At 41.6% G+C, this 18840-nt stretch overlaps 1 long non-coding RNA gene across 1 annotated transcript; it reads right to left on the bottom strand.

The window, feature by feature from the left end:
* Positions 1–6882: 6882 nt before the first annotated feature.
* LOC110740642 lies at positions 6883–13091 on the bottom strand. Its single transcript, XR_002515522.2, has 3 exons — positions 12367–13091; positions 11665–11737; positions 6883–9045 (listed from the first exon to the last, which is right to left on the bottom strand). It is a non-coding gene; the product is annotated as an uncharacterized LOC110740642 (long non-coding RNA).
* Positions 13092–18840: the final 5749 nt, after the last annotated feature.

Genomic DNA, 18840 nt, shown 5'->3' with positions numbered 1-18840 from the left:
GCCCAAAAAACAAGCCATGCTCAGAGTAAGCAGGATTCTCCCTCTAGCCCTGGGGTCACAGTTACTTTACAATTCACTATACTTCATCCTTGCCCCAGAGCCTTCTGAAAATAAACCATCATTTAGCACAGAGAAGTGGCAGGCATGCATAAACTATCTCTCTGTGCATTCCACAGAGCCTGAAACCTTATTTATTTAATCCAGGACCTGCTGGATTGGAGGTTTTAGCTGCTGCTCAGCTTTGGAGAGGAATATGCATTGAAATGAAAAACGGAGGGATGCAGAAGGCATTCAAATGCTGAAATATTCCTGCCCATCTACATTTTTAAGTCATTTGAAACTATTTATCTCGTTTCTTGAGTAGCATTTGTAGGACACTGTGAGCTTCTAAGTTTAAATGCATACAAAACAATACTCAAGTACAAAAGTAACTTTCATATATTCTGAGTATATAATTGCTAAGGCCCAAAGTGGGATTACATACCCCATTATGCTTAGCCATAAACTTAAATAATTAAGCAAAGATATTTACCAGAGCACTATTAGCAATAGTCTGAGACTGAAAGGAGTTGGTGGTGCTTTATATATCTGTAAAGGAGCATGTTTTATAATTGGTTAACCCCAATAAATCTCATCATCTCTTACTAATTTAGCCTCTATACCACCATATTCAACAAACCTAAACAAAGTATTAGAGTAATCATACATATTTTCATAAAACATTAGGTCAAGGTGTAGCTTTATGAGATGGAAAAATAAGCTATATTTTCTAATTTGATCATGCTTATACTTCCATGAAACCATTTATGAAATTAAAAGATAAAGGAAACTATCGTACTAAATTCGGAATAAAGAGTTTAATTGAACTGGCACATAAAGCATGAACACACTGCCCACACCCTCCTCAAATATTTAATAATCTTAAATATGTTATTAAATCAGATATACACATATAAGGGAAAGTAAGAATACTGAAAAGTGTGCTTGGATAAACCAAAGTATACCTTAACCTAAAGCATCAGGCTTATACACAGAAGATTTCTCATTCAATAATTACTTTGAACCAAAGCTAGCCCAAACAAACAAAATTTAGTAATTATGCTCACTTAAGCTATTTATTTACAATTAAAACTATAGGAAATAGAAATTTCTTTAGGCACTATCATGAAGTATCTTAAGGGAAGGATGAGAGAATTATCAAAAGTGCAAAATAGCAAAATAGCAAAGCTAATTCCTTTTGTCTTCTGCATAATGAATTAGCTGGAACATGTTCAGAAAGAGAACTTTAGATAAAAACCCCAAAATCTGGCAAGCTACTCCTGGTCAATTTTAATGAACAAATTTGTCTCTGTAGCAAAATAGTGAGAAGATATTTAAACGGAGGTGAAATGCCATTAAAGCCTGTTATCAACTGGTTATCCAGAATAAAATTTTGGTTATTTACTTAAAGAATAATTAATCTCAGTATCAATTTAAATATTAATCTAACGAGGAACAACTCTTTAGAAATAGAAAACACTCTTATCTAAAGAGTAAATAAATCTCACTGATTGCAGTAAAGGTGAAGAGAATTTTTTCTCCCCTCTGAAGGTTGGAATCTGCTGAAATGAACTGAAAATAGGCTGATTAACAGGAAATTAAAGTATATAAATGTATTAATGTGCATAAGCATGGAAGCCATACAAAATATGAGACTCAAAGAAGGGCCAGATGGCTGAAGCTTAAATAGTACCCTCTTAATAGGGGTGGAGGTGATGCCAGAATGTAGGCATTTTTGAGGGGTAGTAAATAAGTTTTAGGAGAATTGAATGAATCTGAAGAGCAGACAATAGCTGGTAAATGATTGTCTTCGGAAACTAAATGGGACCAGAGAACTGATAATATCATGTGATAAAGTCCACCCAGGTGTAGTTACATTCCTCAATCTTCTACCTGAGATGGATAATACAAATTCAGGGAGAAGGATGGAAGGCAATTGTTTTCTCTTTGGTAGGTCTAGTATTAAGGCAGATTAGGGAATTTCAGAAAAAATTCCCACCCTGCACTGGGAGGAAGGGAGACAGGAAAGGTCACAAAAGCCTTGATTCTGAGGCAGGTTCTCAGTCCTTAATATTTTCATTCAAAGTGCTCAGCATGCCAAAGTGCCATATTTTGGGGCATCATTTTTTTAGCCCAAACATTGCCTAAAAGCAGCCACTGATTAAGAAAGTGTTCAAGCTCAACAATACTATGATTTTAATTCCAATTATCTTAATAAACTCTTAGTAGTTTACTGAATTAATCTATTTGCATATAGAAGAAACACAGTTAAAAGTCACAAGAAAAATTCTTGCGTAAGCCATGTCACATCAAATAAACACTGACCGTTAACCAGCCAGGTAGAGACCCCCATCTACATAATGAAAGATTAGGGTGGAATGGCCAGCTTCCTCACCCACTATGTAAATGGCACACCTAGTCCGGTCAATCTCTGGGTCCTATGTAAATCAGACACTGCATTCTCAACCTCATCTATAAAACCTCGTGAATTTCACCACAGAACTGGAAGTACATTTCACCACAGAACTGGAAGACCCACTCAGGCGCCCGTCTCTGCAGGAGAGAGAGTTATTCTCTTTTCTCTTTCTTTCACCTATAAAACCTCTGCTCTTAAACTCACTACTCGTGTATTTGCATCCTCGATTCCTTTGATGTGAGACAACAAACCTCGGGTGTGTACCCCAAACAACAACGCTACTTCATTTTGGGGCCACATCTGGGATTGTCAGAAGGGTGAGTACAGGAGCAGACCCCAACTCTTTCCTTTTATTTTGAGGCTCCTAGGTTTGCTAAATGTTTCAAGGTTGTAAACTGCCTGCTTTACAATTTGGTAAGGCCTGGGGACATACGAAATTAATCACACCTCTAACTATGCTGGAAAAAGTCAGAGTTTATCTGTGTCTAGTACATAATTAAAACAACTCATCAGGTTTTACACTAGTTAAAAATTGCTAAAAGTTACCATTATAACATGTAATTCAAACTACTAAAAATAGATTTACATGTGAGGTATGTAAAAACAGTAAAATGTGTTTAAATAAAAGATTACAAGGCATAGAAAAGTGAATTTTGCCTACGGATAAAGGATTGCCTTAAATTAGATAAGAGAAAGCTAAAGGTTTAAGCAAGTTGTGGAAAGACTGTAAAAATTAATCTTGAAAAAAATCCCATATGTAAACATTAACTAAATTCAAAAGGGTATTATATGGTCTTTTCATAAATTGAGCATTGAAATAAAAGCATAGCATGATTGTCTTAAGATGCTAGTCTGCCCTTTAATAAAAGGATTATAAAAGGTTTATAAAAATTTCATCTCATGGTCAAATTGGCTAAAATTAGATGGAACTGTCTATGAGGTTTCATTAAAAAATTGTGATTAACAATAATAAACTAATGCAAGGGTAAAATTCAGCTTTGAACAGGATTTTCATGTAATAGTAAAGGCAAAGAAAGGTTTTTGCCTTTTTAAAATTTTTGAGTCAACATTAGAGCAAAATAAATTACTTATGGTAATCTGAAATTCTATTTCATAACATCAAGAGTTTTAAACCTTGATATTATTTAACAGGCTTCCCAAAATCAAACTTTAGTTTTGAAATTGTCTTTTCTGATGCCTGGCTTCCTAGATGGTTCAGAAAGCCTCTGAAACATCCAGAGGCGGTAAACAGGATTATTTAACATGTTTAGGTACATCAGATTGCCAAAATGATGTTTAATCTTCAGGTTATATTTTAGTGAATAATATTAATATATGTTCCAAAATTGTGCAGGATGTCTAAAATTCTGGTGTCTAAGTATCTGCTATCAATCATAATTAAGGTTGAAGTTATTGAAAACCACAGAAATAACCAAATATCTTTGTCAGTCATGTTTTTAACTGTAACTACACTGAAAGTTTTGTCATTTTCAGACAATTGTTGTCTTGCTTTGTTCTTTATCAAAAGATGGTTTATAATTAAGCTGTAAGACTTTAACAGGTGTTCTCAAATGCAGATTTCTAATAGCTTTCGAAGACTATAACATTGGAATAGAGAGGAAATGTACAGGACTCATGAAGAGCTGAAATGTTTATGAATGTCAAACAGGAGTTAATTGCATGAACTACACTAATAGAAGTCTGAAGTGATTTTTTTTCCTGAAAACATTGCTAATCCTTGCTTTGTTCTTCAAAGTCAAGGAAACTTTTCTCATAAGCTATCTACAGCGTTTAACAATTAAGTAAGGTATACTCCTGTGAACAAAATTGGAAGCATATTTGTTTCTCACTGTCTGCTACCTCTAAAATTTGGAAACTATTTGTGAGTATTCTTAACTTATGGCAATATAATTATTTGCATCAGTGCAATAAGAATCCTTTTTTTTTTTTTTTTTTTTTTTTGCAACAGGACACAATTGGAGAACTGGTTGTTTTACCAAGGCTTTGACTAGAAGGGTGTGTTTCCCTTTAAGGAATCAAGCTGAATTTGCAGAGCCAATAAAAGCCCTTTGGGGAAGACTGGCCTCATACAAAATCTCTGTACAGGATTCCTAAACTGCAGTGAGTAAAGAATGCCACTTTCTTATAGGCCCAGAAACCCTATGTGCTTGGGACTTCAGGAAGAGAGAAGGTTATCCAACTCACAGGTACTTGAAGGTACAAACCCATGACTGGGCTTAGCTTTAAAAAGTCTTATCTAAGATTCCTAGTGGAATGGAGTTCCATCAAAGCCAATTTAAAAGCCTGTGGGAAGGATAATTATTCTTGCTGTTCTTTATTCAAATAATCAGATCAAGTATAAAACTAAAGTTTATTCTACAAGCAACACAGTTTTACTGAAAATGAGGACTCGAGAGAGAAAAATTATGCTCCAAAACTTATCATACATTTGGCGTTAAATTCTAGTCTCACTGGTTGTTTTAAGTTTTTTTGCTTTTTGTTTATTGTCGGTTTGTTTTTTTTTTTTTTTTTGCGCCTATATTTTAGACTAACCCTGCTTATTACTGTGAATCAAACAGTGATCTCCTGCAGCTCTGAAGAAACAAAACAGGATTGGTAATGTAAAAATTTGGATCAATATGCTAGTTCTGGGTAATTATCCTACAAATTCCACAAAGTAAATTGGGTGCCCATAAACCAGAGGTTTCTTTGTTTGGGCTCCTGCCTGCTCCATGGAGTGGGAGGCCCAGGTCTGTAGCTGTGGGTTGGGTGGCTGCAGCTACATCTGGGAGGGCAGATACTGCCTGCTCCTGGCCCCTTCTAAGAGCATAGGGAGGCTCAGATCCACAGCGCAGCTTGGGCAGCTGCAGCCGCACCCAGGAGGGTACGGCTCCTTCCTGCTCCGTAGCGCAGGAGGCCTGGGTCTGCAGCCACAGTTTGGGCTACCGTGACACCTGGAAAGCTCCTGCCCCTGACTCAGAAGAGGCAAGGCTCCAACCAGCTTCATGGAGTGTGCAGCTCTTGCTGCAGGTGGTGTGATGGCAGCAGCCACTGCCATCCATCCCCCTCTGAAGAGGTACACATAATTACCATTAGGATAGAGATGATGACTGCTCTTAACCGCTTCATGCTGACAAGGGGTGTTGTTTTGGGAAAATGATGGTCAGGTCTCTCTCAGAGACCTATCTAAGGGTCTCCAGTAAAAGGGAGCCATCATCCAAGGCTCCATTTCCATGATCATTTGTAGTTTGTCAGCCCATTCTTTGTGTTTCTTCTGAGCTGTAGTCAGAGATCACTGGTTAGTTCACCCCTACAATTGTCAAAAGCTACAAATAGTTCAAAAGCAAATCTTCATTGATTCTGAAAAACAAAATAAAAGGATCAACAATGTTCCAAGCAAAAAGTCAAACAAGATTACTTCAGTCTTCCAGTCAACTCATTTCGACAATCTCCAAAGTTATCAGAAATCTGCACTGAGGGACTACAACCCATCTCTTGAAGAGGATCAAAGTAAGACAACAATTGTCTCTGAATGTCAAAATATCCTAGGATGGTCCATCAAAACACAATTGACAAAAGAAATTTGGTCACCTCCATGGTCTAAAATAACCTAACACAATAATCCTAATTATGATTGATAACACATACCCAAACACCAGAATTTCAGAAATCTCATACCATTTTGGAACACATATTAACATCATTCACTCAAATATAACCTGAAGATCAAACTCCACCTTATCTCAACAACCCTGTGTAACTAAATATGTCAGATAATCCTGTTTACCTCTTTGGATGCTCCAGGAGCCCTCTGTAGCATTCAAAAGTTAGGGACCAGAAAAGACAACTTTGAAGCTGGAATTTGACTTTGGGGTGCCTATCAAATATGTTAAAGCCTTAAAATAGTTAATAGAATTTCAGGTTACCTTAAGTCATCCATTTAAATGACTCAAAGGAAGACCTTTTATTCACTAAAAGGTAAGATCTACTTTTCCAACCAATCTGTTTCTTGTCCTTCCCTTCTTTTGTCAGTAGTTTATTCACAAAGCAAACAATAATCTTTCATTGCACAAAAATCTTGTTCAAGAGAAAGCCAACTTTCACTTTTGCATTAGACTATTAACATAAACCTCAATTTTTAAAAATAAAACTTTACAGACAAATTCACCCAATCTTAATCGGTTTGACCATGAGCTGAGATTCCTACAAATGCTTTATAACCCTTTATAATTTTTTTTTTTTTTGAGACAAAGTCTCACTCTGTTGCCCACGTTGGAGTGCAGTGGTGCAATCTCAGCTCACTGCAGCTTCCACTTCCTGGGTTCAAGTGATTCTTCTGCCTCAGCCTCCTGAGTAGCTGGGACTACAAATGTGTGCCACCATACCTGGCTAATTTTTGTATTTTTAGTAGAGACGGGGTTTCACTATGTTGGTCAGGCTGATCTCGAACTCCTGACCTCGTGATCTGCCTGCCTCTGCCTCCCAATACAAATTTTTGTTAAAGAGCATGTCAGTGCCTCAAGAAACCCTTGTTGTGATTTTATTTCAATGTTCAATTAATACACTTTTGAATTTAGTCAATATGTTCACACAGAATTTCTTTTTCAAGATTAATTTTTACAAACCTTTCATAACTTGTTTGAACCTTTGCCTGCCTACACCCAATGTTGCAAGACCGCCATTAAAAGTCTCGTTTCTGCTGTTCTTCATGTTTCCAAGTCCATTCTTTGGGTTTGGACGGGTGAATGTGTGTTTCTCACAGTAGACAAATATAAAATCCAGAGAAAAATGTATGCTGACAATTCTGAAGGCATTTCTATTTTGATTTTAACAATAATTTTAAAACCAGCTTATTTATTTAAGTTATACTCAAGTCATGTGAATTTGAAATTGTTTAGACTCATCTACTTAATTTATGAGCTCTCTTTTACTTATAAGCCAATTTAGTAGACACAGCATATAATAATAATTCTACATACAAATAAACACATCTAGATGTATATACACTAAGATTTAATAGCTTGGAACCCTAGCTATGAGATTACAGTACAAGCTCATTGGTTTTACTTTGTTTGCCCCAGTAGATAATTCAATGAAGGTAATGAACTAAAATTTCTGATGAAGCACTTTCCATGGCAGTTTGATTTTTAAAGGTAAACATCCCCAGACTCCAAAGAACATTGGGACCAAACAGCACCAAAGGAGAGCATCACACATTAACCAGGACCCATGCTTAGAACAGCAGCACAAAAGCCTGAAAATATGCACTTTCCCATTCAACAGTAAACTCCAGATTCCATACAATGTTGGGGCCGAACAGTATTGCAAATGCAAGAGAAAATTCTAAGGAGAGTTTAGTACCAGATCTCAGAACCTCTGCCTAGGGTATCCCCTTTGGAGTGGTTGAGGTCTAGAGGATGCCCCGGGGTATCCCCCTTTGGGATTCCATCTTAAGAGTGTCAGACGTCTCTGACCTTAAGTGGGCCCCAGTGCCCCTTTATGTTTTCCCTCCAGAGACAATGACCTACTATGAGCTTTATAAGGCCATGCATTCCCATGCTGCCTGTTCCACTAGAGTGATAGCCATGAACTAAAGGACATTACAGCTTTATTTTTCTTTCAAAATATTTGATCTAAGTGCTTATTTTCTTTAAGTCAATCAGTTAGAGCTCTTTCTTTGTATAAACATGATACACATAACACATATATATCTAAACAGACAAACACAAAGAGCTCCAGTAGTTGTAAGATTATTTTTGTGCCAATCTCCTAATTGCATTGCTGGCCCTGGATTGGGGCCCTTCAAGAACCAGGACCAGGAAAACATGCAGTTTCTAAAGCCTAATGAGTAGGCATAGCTGGAAGACAAAAACAGATTTTGAGAGGGATCCATTGGCTCCTAATCCCCAGGGCTCCATGAGGAAAACAGGGTTTTTTTCCCAAAATGGGTCAGTGGTGCCTCCTCTTTTTCCCAAGGAGGCCCAGGCCACCAGAAGCCATCCTGGAGCCCCTCATATGTGCAATAAGTAAGACAAAATGGAGAAAAATAATTCAGTCAATTGAGTAGAAAAACAAGATGTATGAAGAGAAAAGACAAAGGCCTTTTAAATATAAGGATAGCTTGGATACCCATGGACATCTACTTTTAATTAAGCTAACTTTTAACCACAGTGCTCCTTTAAGAAGTCTTTTTGAGTCTCTTGTTATCCAACTTCAGCCATAACAAATAGCCAACTGAACTCATGGAGAGGCAGAGAATACAGTGATTTTTATCATTCCTGCAATCATTCCCACAACCAGTTTGCAGAGAGAAGCCAGAAGTCCAACTGGTAAGACCTTGTATCCTTTTGGTAGCATGTCAGGCTTCTGGATTCCCTTACCCTGAGCGACAGAGCACTATTGACCCTGAAGTCTTGTGAAGAGGAAAAAGCTTTTTTCTTTCTCCAGAGTCTGAGGGTCAAAGGAGTTCCAGTGATTTAGGATGCACTCAAGGAGTGCAGGCTGAAAATGATTGATTTGTTACCTACCTGGGAAAAGGGGAAAAATGCATCCCTTTGTTCCTCTCTCTTCCCAGAAAATACCCAGGGTACCTGGACAGAAAAGAGACATCTCTTTTTCTTCTTCTAATCTTATATCCCCAAGTCCCAGAGACTTGTGCAGGTGCCGACCATGAGTGCAAGTGCAACCTTCACCCATGAAGCGGGGAGGCATAGCTAACAGGAATATTTGCATTCACCTTAGCCATGTCTAAGCCTCCTGCTGTTGTTGGTAACTTTTGAGTTCCCTAGACCTTATCTGTGCCATGGATGCGAGCATGATCTTCATCCATGAAGCAGGAGGGTCCAATCAGCTGGAATCAGTCATGCTCATCTGCACTGTGCCCCTCAACTCCTGCTTTTACATCTGCCTCAGGTCTAGTGTTCCATTCCAGGGCTTCAAACTAAGGCTTGGGACAAAAAGGTGCCTCCGGAGGGTGTATGAACCCATTAAATTAATCCTAGATGGCCCTCGCCAAATTGCAGCTGGCAACTGGCAGGGGCTGCTCCTCCATTGCCCCACTATCACAACAAGTGAAGCTGTAAAGGCAGGTCCTCCTCAAATAAGGGAGAGAAAGGGAGTCCCAGGAATTAGGGACCTGGCCTAATATGGTGACAACTAAGAGGCTGGGTTTCCTGAGTCATCCCTCATGGTTGTGCTAAGAGAAGAGGGCCCTAGATTGGAGAGGAGAACTGAAAGGCTTACTCGAGTCCAGGAGGAGTCCATCCTCCTTCCCCCGATCCCCAGAATCACCCAGGGCTCCTGGACGGCAATGGCAGCCTGAACCACTGGAGCTGGGGAGGGGAGGGCCAGGTCCTATCAGTCCTGTTGGACGATTTGTGAGATTGGCCCCAGACCTGGCGACCCATGTCTTCAGTGACTGTCTGCCCTCCATGGTCCCCATTGCAACCTGGACAGAATTGAGGTGGCCTCCCCCTGCTGTCCAGACAAACCCTCCTAAAGTGCCCTGGCTCACCACATTTATAGCAGTTAGCCGGCGTATCTCGGGGACTCTGGGATTTGTGAGCCTGTAAGGAGGCTATTAGCCTCTGCATTTTTCTTGTGTCTCTTTTACCTCTCTTGGGCCTCCTGATCCCTATTGTAAAAGACCAAGGTGGACACTTTCAGGAGGTCTTCTAAAGTACAGCCTGGTTCTATGGCCTGTTTCTGCAACTTCCTCCTGATATCAGGGGCTACCTGATTAATAAAGTCATCCCCTAGGACTATCTGTCCCTCTACTGAATCAGGAGCTAGAGGAGGGTGTTTTACCAAGACCCCTTTTAGCCTTTCCAGGAAGACAGTGGGACTCCCATCCAATCCCAGGTCTACCATGGATAGCCCAGTGCAATCAAGAGGCCTAGCCTCAGTCCCTCGCAAGCCCTCCAATATGAACACCTGAAAGAGTTTCCTCCTCTATTCTCCCATTTTGTCACTGGGGTCCCATTTAGGATCCTCCAGTAGTACTGCTATTCTTCCAATTAAATACGTCTCATCTTCTTCCCTGGACCCATATAAGACATAAAGCTCATCCCTTGCAAAATTCTCTGCTGCTTGCAGGGCGGCCTGCTTTTCAGCAGTGGTTAGGGTTTGATTCAAAAGCAATATGGCATCCTTCCATGTTACTTGGGTTACTTTCTGGAAAGCTTCTACATACCTATTAGGGACATCTGAAAACCTGCCAAGATCCCCCTTAGTTTGCAATAAATCCTGAAAAGGGCACCTGGATCTTAATGGGGCCATATCCACCAGGCATCTGTTGTAGGGGCAGGAGTGAGACTGGCACCTGCCTAAAATGAGGATTTCTAGACGTACCTAGAGGTACCTCTGGGGCTTGCTTCCCTATTTCCCCAGGATTGCCCCTTGTAGCCTCTCCTGAGGTGACCACTAGGAGGGCTGAATCAATCTTACAATGTTGGCAAAGATCCGGGTTAACATGCAAGGCAAAGAAGGCCTGCACGTAAGGGACCTAGGACCCTTTGCCCTCATGTTTACAGAAAAGCTTCCTTCCTGAGGCAATGCTTCTCTTCTGTGCCTCAAAGTGCTTGGCACTAAGCTGGCAACCAAGTAAATTACAAGAACATTTTCACCACAAATTTACATACAGATACCAAGGCACACTTTGCTACATCTGTGCTACTCTTAACCTTTCATTTTATACTTTCGATGACCAAGCCAAATGCTCTTTCTACCCAGTAACATCTCTGGCTTGCAACAACATCCTTTACATTTAACACTGTATATAAAAGAGATAGGAACCATGATACCCATGAAAGAAAGAAAAGAACAATAGGAAAGACTGGAGGTCCTAGACTGACACCCTAATGGGCAGTTGGGGACTGGAGTTAGTCCAGGGGCCTTTGAATAACACTGAAGTGTAGCCTTGGCCAGATACCCTCAGTTGCCCCAGGACCTCCTTCCAGTCCCACGTGATGGCTAGACCTCCATGAAGGGAAACTGGATTAGAACAAAGTCAACATTCCCAATACCTGAGGTTGATGAGGAATTGACAGTATCCCTCCTCAGCAAGCCTGTCCTTCATGTCTTAAGTTCTGCAACTCCGCTAGTTGCTGTTAACTGGCTGACAGAAACCCAGTATTTTTCTTTTATTTTGACTATTGTGGAGTTTAGAGACTCCAAAAGAAAGGACAGAAAGCAGTTCTACTTTTACTCACCCTTTTGCAGATCCCAGATGAGCCCCCAAAATGTTACAATGTCAATGTCACTGCCAATGGTGCCAAGTCCTGCCTATGCAGACAAGTGGAAGGTGAACAAGGTGAAGAAGAGCTTTATTGAATGTTACCACAGCTCAGAGGAAATCTACAATGGGTTGCTCCTCTTTGTAAGCAGATCATCCAATCCAGTGTTCAGCTCTCAGCAGAGAGGAGGCTCCGAAGAGGATAACCCCTCTCTGCCCACTGGTTGCCCCATTGTCTGCTGTTCTCAGCAGAGCGGAGACCTTGGAGAGGGTGACTGCTCTCTGCAGGCAGGTTATTCAATGTCTCTGCAGGTCTCTGAAGCTCTCACAGAGAAGGTAGCTCCTCTTTGCAGCTGGTTGTCCAGTCTCTCTCAGTCCTCTGTCCTCTGCCCTTCACTGGCTGAGCCCAGGGATTTTCTCTGCCCTCTGCTCTACTCTGGCTGAGCCCTAGGCTTTTATGGACCTCAGAGGGGAGGAAGTGCCTGTCGATTGGTCCATGGCTGGCCATGGGTGGGCCCAGAGGAGACACCACAGGTCTCTGCTCCAGTCTGTGGGACTGGCAACAGGGCCCCCAGCGTTCAAGGCTTCCCTGGCCTGAAGGAGGGACCTTACTGGGGCAGCCCCCTTCCACCCAGGAATCTATCCACCTCCCCACTGCCATTTATGGTCCCTGGCTCACCTGCAGTCCCACGCTGAGATCGAAGCAGGTGATGGGCAAGAAGAGAGGCCAGGCAGTGGAAGCAGATACCCCTAATCCTGCAGGGATAGGGGGTCTTCCCAGGCCCCAAGGGTGCAGGCTGCAGAGATGCCTGGTCCGGCGCCTGGGAGGGTGGCTGCAGAGGCACCCGGGGAGCTCCCACCCCACCAGCTCAGAAGGGGTGGGGGTCCCACTTGTCCCCAGCTCCTGCTTGTTCTGTGGATCAGAAGGCCCAGGTCTGCAGCCATGGGAGGGTCAGCTGCAGCTTCACCTGGGAGAGCAGATCCTGTCTGCTCCGGGCCCCCTCCAAGAGCACAGGGAGGCTCAGATCCACAGCGGCAGTTTGAACAGCGGCAGTTTGAACAGCTGCAGCCTGGCCTAGGAGGTGGGGCTCCTTAGAGCAGGAGGCCTAGGTCTGCAGCCACCATTCTGGCAGCTGCAGCGACACCCGGGAAACTCTGGCCTCAACTCAGAAGGGGGCGTGGCTTCCACAGGCTCCCTGGAGTGTGCAGCCCCTGCTGCAGACAGTGTGATGGCAGCAGCCACTGCCATCACTGCTAACCAAAAATCAGTCATGTGGCTCCAACTAACTCTAAGGAAGACTAAGAAATGTAGTCCAGCTGCATGTCTAGGGAGAAATGAAAATGGAATTTGGACAGTGTCCATCAATAGATCAAGAAAATGTGGTACATGGGCTGAGCTCAGTGGTTCACACCTGTAATCTCATCACTTTGGGAGGCCAAGGTGGGAAAATCGCTTGAGGCAAGGAGTTTGAAACCAGCCTGGGCAACATAGCAAGACCCTGTCTCTAAAAAATTTAAAAATTTGAAATTAGAAAAGTGAAATGTATATTATTAAACCATGAAACAGAACAAAATCCTGCAACTGCAGCAACATGGATGGAACTGGAGGTCATTACGTTACATAAAATAAGCCAAGCACAGAAAGACAAACATCACATGTTTTTGCTCATATGTGGGTGCTAAAAAAGTGGCTCTGATGAAGATAGAGAGTAGAATGATGGTTACTGGAGGCTGGGAGGGGTAGGAAGGAGGATGAGATGAAGAGAGGCTACTTAAAGGGTACAAATATTTAGTTAGATAGAAACAAGATCTAGTGTTTGATAGATCAGTCTGGTGACTGCAGTTAACAATACTCTATTGTACATTTTAAAATAGCTAGCAGAGAATAATTCAAATGTTCCTAGCATAAAGAAAAAATTATTATTTAAGGTGATGGATATCCCAATTCCCCTGTTTTATCTTTACACTTTATATGACTGTATTAAAATATCACAAGTGGGCCAGGCATGTTGGCTCATTCCTATAACCCAGTACTTTAGGAGGCTGAGGCAGGAGGATGGTTTGAGACAGGAGTTTGAGACTAACCTGGGCAACATGGTGAAACTCCATCTCTATTAAAAATACAAAAAAAATAGCCGGGTGGGGTGGTGCATGCCTGTAATCCCAGCTACTCAGGAGGCTGAGGCAGGAGAATCGCTTGAACCCAGGAGGCGGAGGTTGCAGTGAGCCGAGATCGTGCTACTGCACTCCAGTCTGGGTGACAAAGCTAGACTCCATCTCAAAAAAAAAAAAAAAGGAAAAAGAAAAAGAAACTTTAAGAAGTTGTGGACCAGGCTCAATGGCCCACTCCTGTAATCCCAGCATTATGTGAGAACGAGGCGGGAGGATTGTCTGAATCTAGGAGTTCCAGACCAGCCTTGGAAGGATCACCTGAGCCTGGGAGTTTGAGACCACTAGCCTGGACAACATAGTGAGACTCTGTCTCTACAAAAAAAAATTTTTTTAATTAGCCAAGTGTGGTGGCATATGCCTGTAGTCTCAGCTACTTGATTGAGATCCTGAGGCGAGAGGAACACCTGAGCCCCAGAGTTTGAAGCTACAGTGATTTGTGATCATGCCACTGTACTCCAGCCTGGGTGACAGAGCAAACTCTGTCTCTAAATAAATAAGTAAATAAATAATAAATAAGTACACTTATTCATCTCCATCTCCAGCCACTTGGGGCTGGGAGAGTGAGCTGACAAGATAAATAGAGCAGATCTTTTTGTTTGTTTGTTTGAGACAGAGCCTTGCTCTGTTGTCCAGGCTGGAGTGCAGCGGTGCAATCTCAGCTCACTGCAACCTCCACCTGCTGGGTTCAAGCGATTCTTCTGCTTCAGCCTCCTGAGTAGCTGGGATTATAGGCATGCACCCAGCTAATTTTTGCATTTTTAGTGAAGACGGAGTTTCACCATGTTGACCAGGCTAGTCTCAAACCCCTGACCTCAAGTAACCCACCTGCCTTGGCCTCCCAAAGTGCTGAGATTACAGAGCCTGGCCTAGAGCAGATTTACTATACTCTAGAGTTATGAGTCCATTTGGGATGTTGGTTATAAGTTTATAGTGGTCTTAATTTTTTTTAAGAGATGGATCTCACTCTGTTGCCCAGGGTGGAGTGCAGTGGTACAATTATGGCTCACTGCAGCCTTATCCTCCTGGGCTCAAGGGATCCTCTTGCCTCAGCTCCCAAGTAGATGGGACCACAGGCATGCACCTGGCTCATTTGTTGTTGTTGTTGTGGTGGTGGTGGTTGTTGTTGTTGTTGTCCAGGCTGGTCTCAAACTCCTGTCCTCAAGCAATCCTCCTGCCTTGGCTTACCAAAGTGTTAGAATTACAGCAGTGAGCCCATAGTGGTTATAATTTTATAGTCTCTGATCTATTGTGTGACTGTCTCTAGCGCTCAGCTGCTCAGGTGCAGGCATGGAGAATGCTGATGGTTAGGGCTAGCCAGGTTTAGAATTTTGGCAGGTGGAATCAATGAAAAGATTGACAGGAAACCAGCTTCGGGTAGGAAGGAGTCTCTGAGCTGGATAAGAAGGAAAATGGAGAAAGGAGAGGGCTGGTATGTTGGGAAAAGCCAGAAAGGTATTGAACCAGCCATCTTGATAAGGTCATCAAATAAGTGGAGTGTGTGTGCTTAAACAAACAAGCTAAAGAATAGTGTTATTAGAGGCCAGGCGCGGTGGCTCACGCCTGTAATCCCAGCACTTTGGGAGGCTGAGGCAGGCGGACCATGAGGTCAGGAGTTCAAGACCATCCTGGCTAACATGGTGAAACCTTGTCTCTACTAAAAATACAAAAAATTAGCCAGGTATGGTGGCACATGCCTGTCCCGGCTACTTGGGAGGCTGTGGCAGGAGAATCGCTTGAACCCAGGAAGTAGAGGTTGCAGTAAACCAAGATCATGCCACTGCACTCCAGCCTGGGCAACAGAGCAAGACTCCATCTTAAAAAAAATAAAATTAAAATAAGTATGTTATTGTCAGACACAGGATGGATTAACTATTTGGAAAGCAAAGTAGTTACAATCGATAACAAATGCAAGTGTGTGACCAAGGGAGTCCCAGCTGAGGTAGAGGAGAAACACGGAAATGAGGAGGCCAAGTAACTAAAAGGTAAGCTCCATCACTGCTCTTCTGTTACAGAATTTTTTTTGGTGTTGGCTACATGTTTCTTCTATCAGGTGAACTTTAGAAGAATTTTGTGGAGTTCCTAAGATCTATTAGAATTTTCAAACTGTCACTAATGGAACTTTAAAAACCAGATAAAAAAGATCATCTTCCCTCTATTCTCCAGGTATGTGTTACTCACATGTGTCCTCTTCTATTGTTTTGTTGTTTTTTTGAGACAGAGTCTCGCTGTCGTTCAGGCTGGAGTACAGTGGTGCGATCACCGTTTACTGTGGCCTCGACCTCCTGGGCTCAAGTGATCCTCCCACCTCAGCCTCCTGAGTAGCTAGGACCACAGGAGTGCACCACCACACCCAGCTAATTAAAAATATATATATATTTTTAGGGACAGGTACACCCAACTAATTAAAAATATATATATTTTTTAGGGACAGGGTCTCCCCCATGTTATCCAGAATGGTCTTGAACTCCTGGGCTCAAGCAATCCGCCTGCCTCAGCCTCCCAACGTGCTGGGATTACAGGGATGAGCTACTGTGCTCGGCACGTGTGTTCTTTTCTTCTCTGCCAAGTTTCTCAATAATAATAGTGTATACTCTTTAGTCTATGTCCTTGTCTTCTGCTCCTCACTCCTTTGGAAATCCTTTGCTAAAGACACTCATGGGTTCTCTTCTATCGTTATCTTCCTTTACCTATTTGTAGCATCCATGTGTTTGACGACACTATTCTTCTTTATTTTATTTTATTTTATTTTTTGAGATGGAATTTCACTCTTGTCACCCAGCTTGGAGTGCAATGGCGTGATCTCAGCTCACTGCAACCTCCTCCCAGGTTCAAAAGATTCTCCTGCCTCAGCCTCCCAAGTAGCTGGGATTACAGGCATGCACCACTGTGCCCTGCTAATTTTGTATTTTTAGTAGAGACAGGGTTTCACTATGTTGGCCAGGCTGGTATTGAATTCCTAACCTCAGGTGATTCGCCCGCCTTGACCTCCCAAAGTGCTGGGATTACAGATGTGAACCACCGCACCTGGCCGACATTATTCTTAAAACTCCTTGACATGCATAACATATATTGTCCTCTATCTTGTCTTCTTATTTTTCTTCTCTAGGTTTCTTTTACTCTGTCCAGCCCTAAATAGAGATATTTTACAAGGTTATCATCTGTTAATCATTCATTCATTCAATAGATTGAGTAAAAATAGTCTTCTCTAGGAACTGAGAATATGGAAGGGGAAAAAACAAACATTATCTTTGCTTTCTTGGTGCTTAAATATTAGTTTACTCATAATACACTTCCCAGGAGACTTCATTTATTGTCACAGCTTCAACTTATAATCAGGAGTAATAGTCATAATCTATTTAACAACTGATATCATCCAAGCACCAACTAAATCAGAACAGGGTATCAACCAAATAGACAACCAGTCTGGTCACACTCTGTTGTACTGGCTGAATTTCAGCCTATTCTATAAAACATCAATATTATGATAATATAATGACAACTGTGATTGCAGATTGGAGCCACAGGGCCGCTCAAATTCTAGCACTGTGGCATCCTGCTTGTGTGACCTTGGGCAGTTACTTCACCTGTCTGTGAGCCAGTTTTCCTCTACAAAACGAGCATAATAAAGTAACTCATCATCAGGGTCATTATGAAAATCAAATGAGATAATATACGTGAAGCGTTTAGAACTGTTTGGCATATTATAAGTATTCAATAAATGATAGCTATTATTATTTATTATTCCAGAGCTATGTCTCTAATCCTGACTACCTTTTTCTTCCTGAGCAGCAAAGTTATAGATTTTTTATTCCTCCAAATATACCATCAGTGCTTATTCCTACGAGGAACTCTCAGTATAATTAGTGGAGGTAGACTTCTAAACGAACAGGAACAATAAATTTTATATACACTTGATTATATGTACTGAGTCGGATGGTAGAAATAATAAAAACAGAAAACACGTATAGGGTACTCATCATGTACCAGGTACTAAGTGTTCATATGTGTGAACTCGTATAATCTTAACAGCTGCCCCACCAAGCAACTACTGTTATTATCCTCACTTTATAAATCAGAAAACCAAGGCACAGAAGGTTTGAGTGATTTGCCAAGGGAACATAACCACTAAGTTTTAATTCACTCTATCTCCAGAGTTTACGTTTCTTGTCACACCACTGTACCGTCTCACCAAAGAGGAAGCAGTCTTTTGTGATGAAAGAAGCATTTCTTACAACTTTCTTTACATATCACATCTATTTTTTTTTCAGATTTTACAATTCAAAATATCCCCTGGAGGAAACAAGCTGTGGACTCCTATTCTGCCAGTTAATGTAAAGCAATGCATCCTTTCTATACTTGGAATCGACACCCTCATGGTGACTTGTTTTCTGATTTACTATTTTTAAACATCTGATCCTCCATCATGAAAGATATATTTCTTACTTTAAATTATAAAACGAATTTTCTGGAACAAAATAATCTCTTTGAGCTTTAACAGTCCTCCTTCCTTGCCTAATTACTACAGAGCAAACAAATATATATAATAGGAGCCAGAGACAGATGAACTGGAGTCATTTCCTGAATACCTACCTCATCCCCAGGACTCAGGGCAAGTGAACTCACAGATGTGCACATCTGTGTACAGACTTGGATGCTGGACTTTGATCTGCCTGTAGAAAGTCTATACTTCCTACAGACTATAATAAGAAGGGTACTACTTCTGCGTCTAGTGTCAAGGATAATCACTTAGCTTTACTGAGACCCCGTACTGGCTGAGAACTGGCATCTTCTGAAACTGGCCAAGGCAGTGTTTCTCAAATTTAGGTTCTTAAATTCTCAGAGTACGCTACAACCTTTCATACACTGGTTCATCTGGAATCACTGTTTCATAGCTGATAGCTGCCAATGTTCAGGGAAGCCTGAATGAAAACACTGGCACAGTGTCAAAGAAAGATTCGTGGTAGCTTGCATAAAATTAAAA

The sequence above is a fragment of the Papio anubis genome, chromosome 9, assembly GCF_008728515.1.
Source record: "Papio anubis isolate 15944 chromosome 9, Panubis1.0, whole genome shotgun sequence".
In the NCBI taxonomy this organism is placed as follows: Eukaryota; Metazoa; Chordata; class Mammalia; order Primates; family Cercopithecidae; genus Papio; species Papio anubis.
Note: the sequence above shows the minus strand (reverse complement) of the source record. Positions and strands in the feature narration are given on the sequence as shown.